The sequence below is a fragment of the Papaver somniferum genome, chromosome 2 (genome assembly GCF_003573695.1).
Source record: "Papaver somniferum cultivar HN1 chromosome 2, ASM357369v1, whole genome shotgun sequence".
Classification (NCBI taxonomy): Eukaryota; Viridiplantae; Streptophyta; class Magnoliopsida; order Ranunculales; family Papaveraceae; genus Papaver; species Papaver somniferum.
In genome coordinates, this window is record NC_039359.1 from 8,832,730 (window position 1) to 8,846,734 (window position 14,005).

At 33.9% G+C, this 14,005-nt stretch overlaps 1 long non-coding RNA gene across 10 annotated transcripts; it reads right to left on the reverse strand.

Annotated features, from left to right (window-relative positions):
* Window positions 1–7,404: 7,404 nt before the first annotated feature.
* Window positions 7,405–11,816, reverse strand: LOC113346842. 10 transcript variants are annotated; one of them, XR_003358624.1, is made up of 6 exons: window positions 11,660–11,816; window positions 10,948–11,065; window positions 10,800–10,869; window positions 10,292–10,647; window positions 8,706–10,165; window positions 7,405–7,575 (listed from the first exon to the last, which is right to left on the reverse strand). It is a non-coding gene; the product is annotated as an uncharacterized LOC113346842 (long non-coding RNA). The 10 variants fall into 10 exon arrangements; XR_003358631.1 differs by lacking the exon at window positions 7,405–7,575 and adding an exon at window positions 11,187–11,246 and having other exon boundaries at window positions 8,545–10,165; XR_003358630.1 differs by lacking the exon at window positions 7,405–7,575 and having other exon boundaries at window positions 8,546–10,165; window positions 10,292–10,427; window positions 10,534–10,647.
* Between the last annotated feature and the right edge of the window lie 2,189 nt (window positions 11,817–14,005).

Consider the following 14,005-nt stretch of genomic DNA (forward strand, 5'->3'; position numbering starts at 1 on the left):
AACATGGAATTGGGCTGGGATTCATCGTCCATTTCAAAAAGAATAGAACTCTTTTCTTGAGAATACTTTTGTTTGTACATTTTTTATGGTTATACTTTTGTTTCTTTAGAATATAACTTGTTCATAGTCTGAACTTCAGACTTCAGAAAGTCATGGAGAAAAAAAACGGTTATACCCGCCACCCTACCCTACCCGACCCGCCAGAGAATGGGTTGGGTAGGATCTTACCCGTTTAATGGCGGGTAGGGTGGCGGGTAAAATTTTTCTTAACCGCCAGTAAACGGGTAGGGTGGCGGGTATAGGTCATATCCTACCCACCCTACCCGTTGTGCAGCCCTAGTTTTTATATGTCTGTGTTTGTCTATGGTTTCATGTTTTAATAGTTTTAGTCTTGTTTTGGTTAATCCGATAGGCTTGTCTGGCTATATTGAAGGAGTTTTCTCCTTTTCATATGGGTTTGTCAGTGGTGTTAGTAATGTTGATTTAGCTCTAGATTTACTTGTATTAGGTTTAGTAATGAAAACAAAAACAGGAGTAACTCGTTTAAGATCATCATCTTCAAGTTCATACACTAAAACAATTTTTATCACATCTCCAAAGCCGGGTCAGTCCGTCGATTCGCTTCCCTACAGACACGTAAAGACTGATTCAGATTACTGCTGCTACTTTAGACACCCTGGTCACTATTTGAGACACCTGAGACATTATGGTTACTTCTTGGTTACTGTTACAACTAAATGGGTCATTGGTTCCTTGATTGCATTAGGAAATCTAAAATTGAAAAGCTCCGGTTCATGTTTACATGTTCTGATGATCATTGGGTTGGATTTTATCCAGTTATTTCCTTGTGCATTGATTCATACCCTAGATGTTTGGTCCTCTCCTATGCGAGAGAGAAGATTTTCCGAAACAGTTTATAGCTCTGAAGAGATTGATTGGATAGGCAAGAATTGGTGGAGATATTATTACTTGTATGGTAAGAATTGGTGGAGATATTATTCCTAAATTGGATTTCTATTATATGTACTGAGGTTAGCCTCTTTTTTGACAAAAAAAAATGTCTCTTTTTCTTTTTTCGATGTGAAGTTCTTCAAAATAGAGATACGTATACTTTTCCTTTTGATATTATTCCGCAAGTCTTCTCTGTTCTTCTTTTTGTGAATTTGTTATTTTTTACCATTTATCATTGTTCTTTTTAATTACCGCATGTAGGTAGTGATATTCATACCTGTATATATTACGAAGCTCTTCTAGCTTCATCGTGTTATTTTTTTGGGGCTAAAGATCGCTTACATTTGATTTATGTACACTTCTTGGCACAAAAAATGGGTCCAAGAAATGTGCTTTAAGACTAAAAACATAATTTCATGACCGTCGGTGACCCCTTGTGGCACTCCCTTGATTTCGTACCTGTGCACCGATCTGCTTGCCGGTTATGGAATACAAAAAAATGTTAAATTATTATAATAAAAGTTCAGTAAACTTCATGTCATGATTCTGAGTGCAACATCTTCGAATCAAAACATATACTTAGTAGTACTTATTCCATCTTCATTTTAGAATCCCCTGTTTCTTAAAGTTTTAATATTCTTTAAATTTTAAGAGCTCAAACTTCTGTTTTCTTATATATTTGTATCTTTTTTGGTCCAGCTAATTATTGTCTGCCTTTCATTCATCAGAAATGTCATCAAGATCACATCAAAATAATTAAATAAAATCTCGTTCCGTCTCTTGTGGTCCGCAGATATTAATTGTCCTCCGCTCCCTTCTCAATGAGCTTGTGTGCCTAGTTAGCAATTCGGGATTCGGCAAACGTACGGAACGGTAAACGTACGAGTATTATACGGTTTTGTAAAACTCAAATTCGGTCCAAAATTCGGTCAACGGAACGTGATTCGTCATTAATTCGGAACGGCATACGTACGTGTATAATTCGATTTGTAAATGTGAGTTCGGCTCTGAAAATTCGGTATCTATATATAACAAATAATTTGTATTTATAAGGTCATAGACCAATTTTTATGCATGTGTGAGTTATTTAAGGAAAAAATAAACTCAATATGATGATATTAATAATATATACAACATTGGTTATCCAAGAGGACGTCGTATGGTGGTTTAGATGCTTGGTTAGTGAGTTTGAGATCTCTCTCACATTCACCTTCAAATTTGTTCAGTCGTTTTTGTTTCATAAAAATTACAACACGTCTAATATTCGGTCGTGTATGCTCGGGAGGCAGTAAAGCCCAAAAAATGGAGTCTTTGAAAAGTAAAAGCTAAAGAATTTACGGCGAATTAAGCGGACGTATCATTCGGGATACGTAAAATTCGTGAACGATTCGCGAATAATCCGGGAATGCTACATAATACGCGACTTGGGTTCGGAGTTGCAAACGTACGCGAATAAGACGGTAAAATTCGTGATACGAAAAAATTCGTGAATGATTCGTGAATCATTCGCGAACTTACTAACTAGGCTTGTGTGCATGCAGAATTACAGATGATCTAAAAAAAAAAAAAGCAAGAGAGCTTGTGTACATGTAGCTAGATGGTTTAATTTTAATGCATGTCAGGTATCATACATTGAATTGGATCCTAACATTTAGTGCATAAAAAGATAAGTAATAACTCGATTTCGAGTTGCTTGAGAAGCAGTGACTTTGTCTCTAATGATGTAATTGTATGAACCGTATCAGTTATTATACATCGTTATATCTGTTCATCGGTGATCTGTATCTACTTCTCTTAAATTGAGTTAGCACCATGTTTCCTTTACTATTTCCATGTTATCGTTTACATGTGAAGTAATTAAGAAATAAGAGCTCTTTTGGTTTCATAATGTTGGAGTTGTGCAAAAATCATAATTGTTAGGAAATGTTGATTAGCTGAAAAAGAAACTAAATGGAAAGGCTCCTACTGGAATAGGCTGACCAATCTCGAATTGTGCAGCCATATGGTGTGCACTGTGCATTACCATAAAGAAAAAGAAGAAAAGAAGTTAATGATTTACCAAAACACCCAGCTAGGATCATATACTCAACTCCATATGATATCTACCTTCATTGTATCTATTCGCCACCAATTCTAATCTACAAGCAGTAAAATTGAGACCAAATAACACACCAATTACATAAAACAGTAAAGTTTTGACCATCGACTATTCAACTACGGAGATTTTATATAAGTTAATAGTACATCAATGGAGCTACAGAGATGTTGATATAGCTTTCGCAACGCCATTTCTTACACTTTAATACTCAATGTTTCTGTTTGTGAAACTAATTAGAATATAATGCATCCCATGATAACCTTTTGGCATGGGCACTTTCTTTTGCAGAGATATCTTTCGCATGGATGGCACCACTCATTAGAAACCGTTAAAAGTGATAAGGATACGCGGTATAATTCTGAGACACACGAATAGCAAGTATTATGCACGTTGGGTCGCTCAAAGTCTGTTTTTAATCGGATTTAAAGATTTTGTCGCTTAAATTATGATATTTTCTTTAGCTTCAAGACTGCTTGGTCAAAGGAACCTGAACAAACCAAAAATTATGGCTGTTGAGAGCACTTAACAGTAGCTTATGGGGCAACGTACAAAGTGATACTTTTATAGTTGCCACTTCCTACTGCATTTCGTAATTATAAAGCAATATTTTTTTCCTCTGCACTTATGACATGAGGAAACAGTATGTGGCTGGATCTTATCAGCATAATGAAATTACCTTTCCCTATGTTTCCATTGTAGGCCGTAACAGTTCCTACTGAACAGAATTAATTCACTCGTATTAAACTCATAAATTACCAAAATGCTCATTGTAAGTATACCCAAAAATTTAGTGAAATATAGAGTATATGAAGAACCATAATTGAAGGAGCGCTTGTTTCATTTGGATTTGGGCCCAAAAAATTTATTTTAGAATTGCACTAAAAATTCTTGCGTTTTTAGGGGCCACTCAAAAGGAATTAGGGATCAATAATAAAACAAAATAGAGTCATCCAAACTTAAATTGAGTCATCCCTTATCTTTTTTTTCGTAATGGCAAAAATTGTCCTTCAATAATCGAAAGTTAAACATGAATTCGGTAGTTAGTGTACATTTAGTTATTGCTAGCAGAATTATTTTAAGTTTTTTTTTTAGGGTCACTTTTTCTAAAGAAATGATGAACATCAACCAGAATTCTAGGATTTGCAGTAGCAGGAACATAATCGGTAGATAAAAATCTATTTTACCTACCGATTATAGATGTTGTTCTTAAAAAATGATGAACATCAACCAGAATCGGTGACAAAATGATTGTTATCTACCGATTATTCTTGATTCAAAAAAATCAATTTTTCTAAAAATTAAACACAATCGGTGGATAATGAACACAATTATTACCGATCATGGTAGTACCGAAATTCGAAAATTGAAGAATTTTTTTCAAAAAGTCTTTCTGAGGCCAGTATATATTCGGAAGTTTAATTAACTTAAAATACTAATGAATATGGCAATTTTCATTTCGACATGGCACTATATAATCGGAAGTTAAGTTCACTTACCTTACTTTCGACTGTTATAATTCCAAAATTCGAAAAATTAAGGGTTTTTTTTTCAAAAACTCATTTTGGGGCCAGTATATAATCGGAAGTTTAATTAACTTAAAATACTACCGAATATGACAATTCTCATCTCGAAATGCCACTATATAATCGAAAGAGAAGTTCACTTACCTTACTTCCGATTGTTATAAGTCCAAAATTTGAAAAATTAAGCTTTTTTTCAAAAACTCATTTTGGGGCCAGTATACATTTGGAAATTAAATTTACTACTGATTATGGTACTACCAAAATTCAAAAATCAAATATATTCGGATATTAAAGTAACATAATTTACTATCGATTGTGGTAGTACCAAAGTTTAAAAATTAAAGGATTTTGACAAAATTTCATTTTGGGGCCAATATTCATTCTGAAGTTAAATTTACTACGGATTATGGTAGTACCAAAATTCGAAAATTGAAGGATTTTGAAAAAATCTTATTTTCGGGACATTATATATTCAGAAGTTAAATCAACACAATTTACTACCGACTATGGTAAAACCAAAATTCGGAAAAAAAAAAATTAAAATAATTCTGCTAAAAATAACTAAATGTACACTTACAACCGAATCCATGTTTAATTCCCAATTATTGAAGGGCAATTTTGTCATTACGATAAAAAAAAGATAACGGGTGACTCAATTTAGGTTTGGATGACCCTATTTTGTTTTATTGTTGGCCCCTAATTCCTTTTGATTGGCCCCTGAAAGCGCTAGGTTAAAAATGCCCATAATCTTTACTTCTTGCGCAATCTAAAAGCTTAAAAGATTAAAAGGTTAAAATTTGTAGAGCATAAGATCTTCAGATGATAAGATTAATGAACAAAAATAACCAGCCTTCCAACTAACTACTTGATCAGTGAATCAGTGTCCATCTCCATTTCAGAGTTCGATGTTCCCATTTTACATTAGCATTAGCATCAAGTAGCATTAGCAACAAATAATTTAATCCATGGAAATAAGTGAAGAGTCATTGCAAGCATATCCAATAATTACATCTCTGGTGCATATTACCTCTGTCAGTGGGTCATAATTGTACAACTTTCTTATCAGCTTTGGTTGGTGAAATTGTATTTCTCCGTTATTGTTTTCTGACATTTATTAGTCTTTCATGATTCTCCTCCCACCATTTATAATATAGAACCTCATCAACAGGTCAAACAATGCACTTTTAACTCCAATTTACACCTGCATAGTTTTTTTTAGTTCTAGAGTTAATGTCCTAAGAGCAACTGCAGTGGTGCGATCAAAACCAAAGATCAAAGATCAAAAAAAAGACCAAAATTTGGGTTTAGTCCGTGGTGTGACGCAACGGTACATGATTAAAATTTCGTCAGGCGGACTTTAAAAGTCCGCCCCACTAAAATTCCATCAGGCGGACTTTAAAAGTCCGCCCCATCCCTTTTAAATTTTAACAGGTGGACTTCAAAAGTCCGCCTCATTAAAATTCCATCGGGCGGACTTTTTGCAAATTTTAAGAGGCGGACTTTAAAAGTCCGCCTCATTCCTTTTTTTTTTTATTTAATTAAAATTTCATCGGGCGTAATTTAAATCTCCGCCCGTTAACAAGCGTACTTTAAATTTACGCCCAGCATCAAGCGTACTTTAAATTTACGCCCGACTATATTAGAATTTGGGATTTGATCGCGACCATATTTGGTCTGGAATTTGATCTTTGGTCCAAATTTGATCTTTACTCCGTCCCACTGTGTTAGGATCTCATCCCATAAATTTGGTTATACTCGCCCAATGTGGATGCTCTAAAGCCTAATCTTTACAATGTATCCTCCACATTAGTTGTTTTAGAGCTCTTTTTTAGATTGTAAGGAACTTACAATTGAATGACGCACCTTGAGTGATGATTGTTTTCTCTTTAGAGTTAATTAACTACGAACCATAGTATAACTAAATTACCTCGAAGCTTAAACTGTCTGCAATTTTCGTTGTATTTAACTTCTCTTGTATATTCTGCAACATTTGCATTTTGGTGCAGAGACTTCAAAGCCACCCGTTTTCATGCCAGTTAGAGCTTTCGTTTAGATTGTTAGAATCTTACAGTTGTATCACGCAACTTGGGTGATGATTGTTTTCTCCCAAGAGTTAACTACAAACAACAATATAACTAAATCACATCGGTGCATGAGCATGGATTGTCTACAATACAATTTTATGTACCAATCAATGAGAAAAATCCGAGAGTGAATCTTTCATTACCAGAACCAATTGATCAAGTGCACGACTGCAAACTTCAATAGTGCATCCTCTTGTATTCATCATTTACTTGCATTTCGTTTAATGAAATGAAATCAATTAAGGTGACTGACACAACTATCTAATCTTGGATGGCGTATAAATATAAAACACACATCAGTCATCCATCCTGTCTATAGGACAAAACTAACAACCTTGCTATTTGGGTTAGCCATTTTGGCTATTCCATCTAAACTTGGTATAAGAAAACGATAAACACTCACCACTCTCGAAAAATAAGCCATGCAAAAAAAGTTTTGGTGGCACCCATAATTCCTATATGTACAGATAGACTCAGTCACTCAAAGCATACCCGGAAGGGACTCAAACCAACAATGAGAATAATAAATAATAATTTTGCTGCTAATTGCTGCTAATTAAGAAATAAGGATAGGCTATCGATACTCCACAAGAAAAAAAAAACTTTATAAATTTGACTGATAATCTAACCTGTGATCACTAAACGTTATAATATAACACTTACAAATATAACACAAAATCGTAAAAGCCTGTAGGGATACAATTAAGTCAAACAAAAAACCAAAAAATTAATGTAAGCACCGGTACAATGAGAGATGCAAAACTGGCATATTCATCTTTCAATCCATCAAAAACAAACAAAACAATCACGGCTAATAAAAAAGAATAAAAAATTAATTCAAAGAGAGAAAAGTTTTTTATCCGAGATGTTGTATTCAAAGCAAAGAAGTAGCGCCACTCAACCATACTTTTCATAATACCTGAAAAACAGAAGACAATCACACATCAGATGAATCACCCACAAAACCGAAACCCTAAAAATAAAAACGAATAGAAAAACAATCAACCACTCTCGGAATAAAAAATTCGAATCGATTAGGTTTTGCTTGCGCTCTTATATACATGGAGATAACGATAATTTTGGAATTAACGTTATATTTACCAATAAAAAGCTAAAATGATTATTATGTCTCCCTATTATTAAGAAAATATTCTTGATTAGAAGTATTAATTCCATTTTTAATCTTTGGAATTTTTTATTTTTGAAATAATATAATTCAATTTATATTTTATATATATTTGGACAGCCACGTAATAGTCTGTCAAAAATATTAGGCATTCAGTATCTTGCACGTCTTGATATAGATCTTATTCTATTTTGCTATTTTTCTTTAATGAAAAGAATAATTTTTTCAATGGAAGGAGTAATATTGAAATTCATTCATTATGTTTATTGCACTTTTCATCTAATGTTCTTTATTTTCTTGTTCTCGTAATTTGTTTAACGTCATGTATTATTCAATCTATATTAACAATTTTATCTTTGAACTATCATGCATGATTAACAATCTATTTTTTTAAGGAGGAAAAGTGTTTCCATCTACAGGTTAGTATCTGGAACTCTACGCTTTAAATCTGATCAATTCTTAGTTAGGAGTTGCAATTAGACGAGTTTTATTGTTAAAAAAAGTGTAAATGAACATTGGATATTGGATTTTTTTATATATAATCTTATGATTGATTTAATTTTATAATGAAATCACGATGAATATTGCATATTTAATTTTATTATGGTTTTGTAAGTATTTTTTTTTGGTAATGTTACGTTTTCTATATTAGTATTGGTGATGTTTTTAAGATTTTATAAGATTTAATAATTTTAGGTAACTATATTCTCGAATGTGATTGGTCGGATGATATATCGCGAGTCCCAAAAATTGTCTTCAATTTCTATTGGCCGAAATAATAAATGGTGGGGCCAGAATCAACCATAAGCTCCCATTAACCACGCCGCTCGAAAAAACTCTGTTTTTATATAAAGAATTTTGTGCCCTTCGCAAACTTAACTCACCAATTCAATCTACAACTACAAATAAAATGGCATCGTTACCATATTTTTGATTTGGTAAAGCTCGGCTTCGCCTCGCCCCGTCCCGATATGATTTGGTAAAGCCGGGCATCGGCTTCGCCTCGCCCAGTCCCGATTTGATTTGGTAAAGCTCGGCTTCGCCTCGCCCCTTCCCGATTTGATTTGGTGTGGCTCGGCTTCGCCTCGCCCCGTCGCTCATGAGTCCAGAAGCCGCGGAAAGTTTGAACAGCCTTAATGACAAAACTTTGTGATCCATTTCCGCATAGAAGAACATTCGGTCTTCAATACCCAAGTTCATCTACTGCCAGTTCCAGTACCGTGACACATAACCAAAAGCATAACAAAGTGCAGCTTAGTAAGTAAATATATAGCACAACTTTGAAAGTGTAATAGTATCATTTAGTAGTTCACATTTAGATAGCTTTAACAGCAAGATGCAACCGATGGAAAATGAAACAACCAATTCATGCAAGTAAAGCTACACAAATGAACATATATCAAAAGTTCCATTGACATTACCACTAAATCTCAAAACCAATCAATTCCAACCCAATGCTGACGACACAGAAGAAATTCTGTGAGTTTCACTCAAACGACATGATTTTCCATTATTTGGTTTCAAAATTTTCCATTAACGAATGACTGCTTACTCGTAAGCTGTGAGCACAAAGTCTTTTTTATAATTTTTCTAGCTCCGCATCTTTGAAACAATAAATAGCATTTTTATGACGTTGAGGAATTAGTACCAGGAACTACACCTACAAAACAAAATTAGTTGGCACGCTTTTGAGAAAATTCTAATCTTCCTAGCAGTTAGCTATAATCTTAAAGTTAGAAAATTAGAACTGGCAGGTTTACTTGTTGATTAACTAATCCTTCTATGAGTCAAGAGTATATAAGCAATATCTTTGCAGTATAAATGAATGATGAAAATTCAAGGCAACTCATTATTATGGACAACTAAACAATAGTTTAAATCGTCTAATGAAAAGTAGTTTCTATCCTTATGATATATTACTGGCACCTATTGCCACATAATCCTTAACACTGAGTTATTGTTATAAAACATTAACAGCTCTCTTAAGCTTAAACTTTTGATCTGAATATTTCTAAGTTTGGCTAGTTTATTAACTCTTCTTCCACTACTATCTAATAATTATAATAATAGCTATGGGTGTTAAAGGGATTCAAATATCTGGTGTACCTGGTATCGTTAAGGCTGGAGCTAAAATGCTGAATTAGATGATATTAAGTTCATTCTACTTATTCAAACCACTGTTGACCAATTCATTTTCTACAAAAACAGATTAAACCAAGCACAACTTAGTTATGGATTCACTGTAAACCACAATAATGATGAATAATTAAAGTTGTGACCCTTGTTGTCATATAACAAACTTTTCTATCACCAAGTCTGATGACCTGGTTTCCACTCTTTCGATACACACATTTATCCTTCTTTCTCAAGGTTACCCCCCACACTGATAGAACAACCACGATTAGCGACTCTCCAGATATTAAATAATAAAGGCTTTGTAGACAGATCTGGTAAAGTTCTTACTCATATTTTACAAAAAAAAAAAAATGTTTTAAGTTGCTAAACTTACCGTCGAAAAGGTGTTAACGTCGGTCTTCTCATGCTTTCAAGTCAGTCATTTCCTTTCCATATGGATTAACAAAGAGGCATATCCAGAATTTAATTTTATCACATCGAATCCTCCTTCCTCTATCATGCTCTTAGTACTATAAATACATCACAATCCAATATCCACTATTGTGAATTTGATTCTTAATGTTAGGGAACTCTTCATATAAATCAACAATAATTAATGGAACAAAGGATAAACACCTGCAGTTAGTGTGGCATCCTGCACAATTCCAGTCAGCCTAATCTAATCTAGAGACCAAACATGATCTCCAGCTTCAATTGCCACACCCTGCAGACCGACTTGATACTCCTCCACTGCATCAAAATTTTGTGCGTTAATAGCAATGAAGCATATGAAGTTAGGGACATTGAGATAGTAAACCTATGATTTTTCCTCTTTTAACATTAAAGAAAATGAAGTTACGGACATTGAAATTGTAATAGTTCAAATATAGAAAAGTGGCTACCTATTAGTTGTTGGAAAAATTGCACAAACTCGTTGCTCAAAGAATCCACATGTCTTTCTGATAACACCTCCTGCAAAAGTTGTTACATAGGAATTTATTAGAATACACAACAACGGAAAATAAGCTAACTATTGACGTTGGTGCTTACTGTTGCTCGAGAGAATCCAATTGCTGGTAATCCTTGGTCCGTAAAATGTGTAGCACTGGTGGAGGCTGAGAAAATCTCAGGCTCACCCAGTTAACCATTTGGTTTCTTTACGCCTCCTCTAACAATTTCCAACATGCGTAAAAACTAAAAACTATTAGTAACAAAAAAGGTTTACTAATGAAGAAAAGGTCTTGATGAGTCAAATAACAATATAAAGAAAAAACAAATCGCGAATATACTTATAATCATAATATCACATGCACTGCAGCATACAAAACGAAAAAACTGATAATTATCATCTGCAATGTAAAAAAAAAAGAAGTAAATCAATACTGTAACGAAAATAAAAAAATTGGATGCTATGTATGATGAATCACAGAGATAACTGTAACGAAAATAGAGAATTGGGTTTATACGTTAATGATTGTCCTCAAAAAAATAAGTTTCAGAAAGAAATTAGCATAGGACGTATGATATCCGGGAGGACCCGGACCCATTATACGTTAAACATTGCAAGATCAAGAGCATTAACAAAATAAAAAATCCGGAGAAAAAGAATAGAAGAAGATGTACTGCGTTTTAGCTTATTAGAGCATTGATACCTGTATTGCAAAATTGCTTATCTTATCAATGGGATTTCACAAAAAAATACAAAAACACCAAAAACTCCAATAATCCAATGAAAGAAAACCCGTAAACCAAACAAAAATACCTGTATCATCAAAAACTGAAGAAGGAGAACCGAAAGAGGGAGAGCGGCAGACGAAAGGAGACTTAGGTTTAGGTTTTTGTAAAAACACTTTTGGAAGAGAGACGGAAATAAGGATGGATTTAGGTTTAGCTGTGTTTTTTTTTTTTTTTTTTTTTGAATATTTCGTAGAAATTTGAAGCCATAAGAGACAATTTCTCTAAATTTTGGTGAGGAAAGAGAAATTTTGGAGCAATTTGGTGAGGTGGGTGGTGTTCACTTTTAATATGGAGGGGTGTCTCGGTTACCGCGCAACGTGGGGTTTCATATGACTTACGATTTTAAAGGAGTTGGATTATATACACAATTAACACATTACAAGTATCTAACTGCGAGTAGGGGTGTAAACTGGACCGTCAATCCAGGGTATGTCAGACGGGCCTTATATTCAGTTATCCGAAATCCCGCTAGATCAGACAGTCCAAGTGAAGATACTAATTTTGAGGCTCAAAACCTGCCCAAAGCTTATTTTCCAGAATGGCCAAATAGGCTACGAGTTTCTTTGTACTTTTAAAATTCTATTATAACAGATTTAATTCCTTTTTGAAATTTAGAGATTTTATTTTTAAATTTGTCGTCAAAAGCAAAAACACGAATCTGGAATTTGGAGAATTAAATGAACTATAATTAAAACAATCTTACGTAATTAATCTCCTAATTGTAGAATATAAATAAAAATTAGAATTTTGATCCAAAATATAACCAAAACACATAACAATTTACTTCAACGTAAAACTAAAACTTTTAAGAAAATTCAAATAGATACCAGATCGGGTTGTTTGCACAGGTACCATACGTCTATTATATCTTAGGAAAAGTCCAAACCCGTCCATTTAAACTAACCAGGCCTGGAGGCCCACGAAGGGATATAATAGGTTTTAGGCTCCCATGGGTACATGAGGGCTCGGCGCGGGCACATATGGACCGTGTATTTTCGGGTATTAGTTACAACCCAAATGTGAGTGACCAGTCTCAACAGCGATTTCTACACTCATTTCCCTTATAACAAGTATAATGGTGGTAAGATACATCCACCCTTTTATTACATCAAGCATTAATGCATTACGATTTTCATTTTTTTTTCTTTTATCCTGCTAATTTTTGGAAAATGCAACTGATCCAGTGTTTTGGTAGAAAATGTATAGGGAAAGGTTTTCCTACACAATTCGCTTAGGGCAAATATTATGGTGATAAAGGACATCCATTCTTTTTATTAGAGCAAATGCTATGGTATTCAATTTCTTTTTTTTCTTTTATCCCGTTAAATTCTAGGAAAATGCAAGTGATCTGGTAGAAAAGGTATAAAGACTACAACGAGGATAGGGAAGATTTTCCTGTCAAATATTGGAAGACTACAACAATTAATAGGGAAAAAATCATCCTACGTAGATATAGACCATTCAGAAATCACTTTTTATGGATGCTCGGTATACAAGCCACTATTGGCCGAGTTGGTCAAATAATGAGCATCCAATCAATTGAGAATTATTTATTTGACTTTTTCTTTACGTTTTTCTCCCACTCGATTTATGCTGCTCATTTTTCTATTCCAGCTACAATTTCTGAGTTGCTCGATCTAGACTGATATTTTTCTAGAAAGTGGTCGATGGGGTTTTCCAATATATGATAACCCTTCATCTTACACATAATTTTCTCTAATCAATTGATTATATAATGATTTATTCTCTATCCACTACTCAATTTTCTTTTCGTTCGTTGTGGAAAAATATACAACTCTAACAAAAAAAAATTATTTTATTCAAAAATACATATCGACGCTTCGAAAGCAACCTAAAACATTAACTAAAATGAAAGGAGAAAAGATGGGGTAGGAGGTTTACGCTCGATTCAGGATACTTAGAACCCGGTCAATTATAGAGAACATCATGAAGCTCTCTCGGGCAAGAAACATGGATGCTTCCACATCATACATGCTTCACCAGCCAAGCTTTATATCTTAATGATGCAACCTTGTGTAATGCACCTTCAACCAACTCCCTCTCCCTATATTATGTCTTATGATATTCTACAAGTAAAAAAAAGGAAGTGTATAGTCATGTACCAAGTCCAACTACTTTTATGATAGTGGTGCAACTTCAAATCCCGGATAATGTTCAACTTGCGAATTATATCATAATGGTGCAATTTCTCTCTTGGCCAGCATCCCACTTTAGTGATGCATTATGGTGATGCAATTTCAACTCTGGGAAAACATACCCAAAAAGCGCAACAAAAGATTGAGATTAATATTCATCTCATTCAATGATGCATCTTTGAGCATGCGTCATGCGAAAAATGCAGTTGTTACAT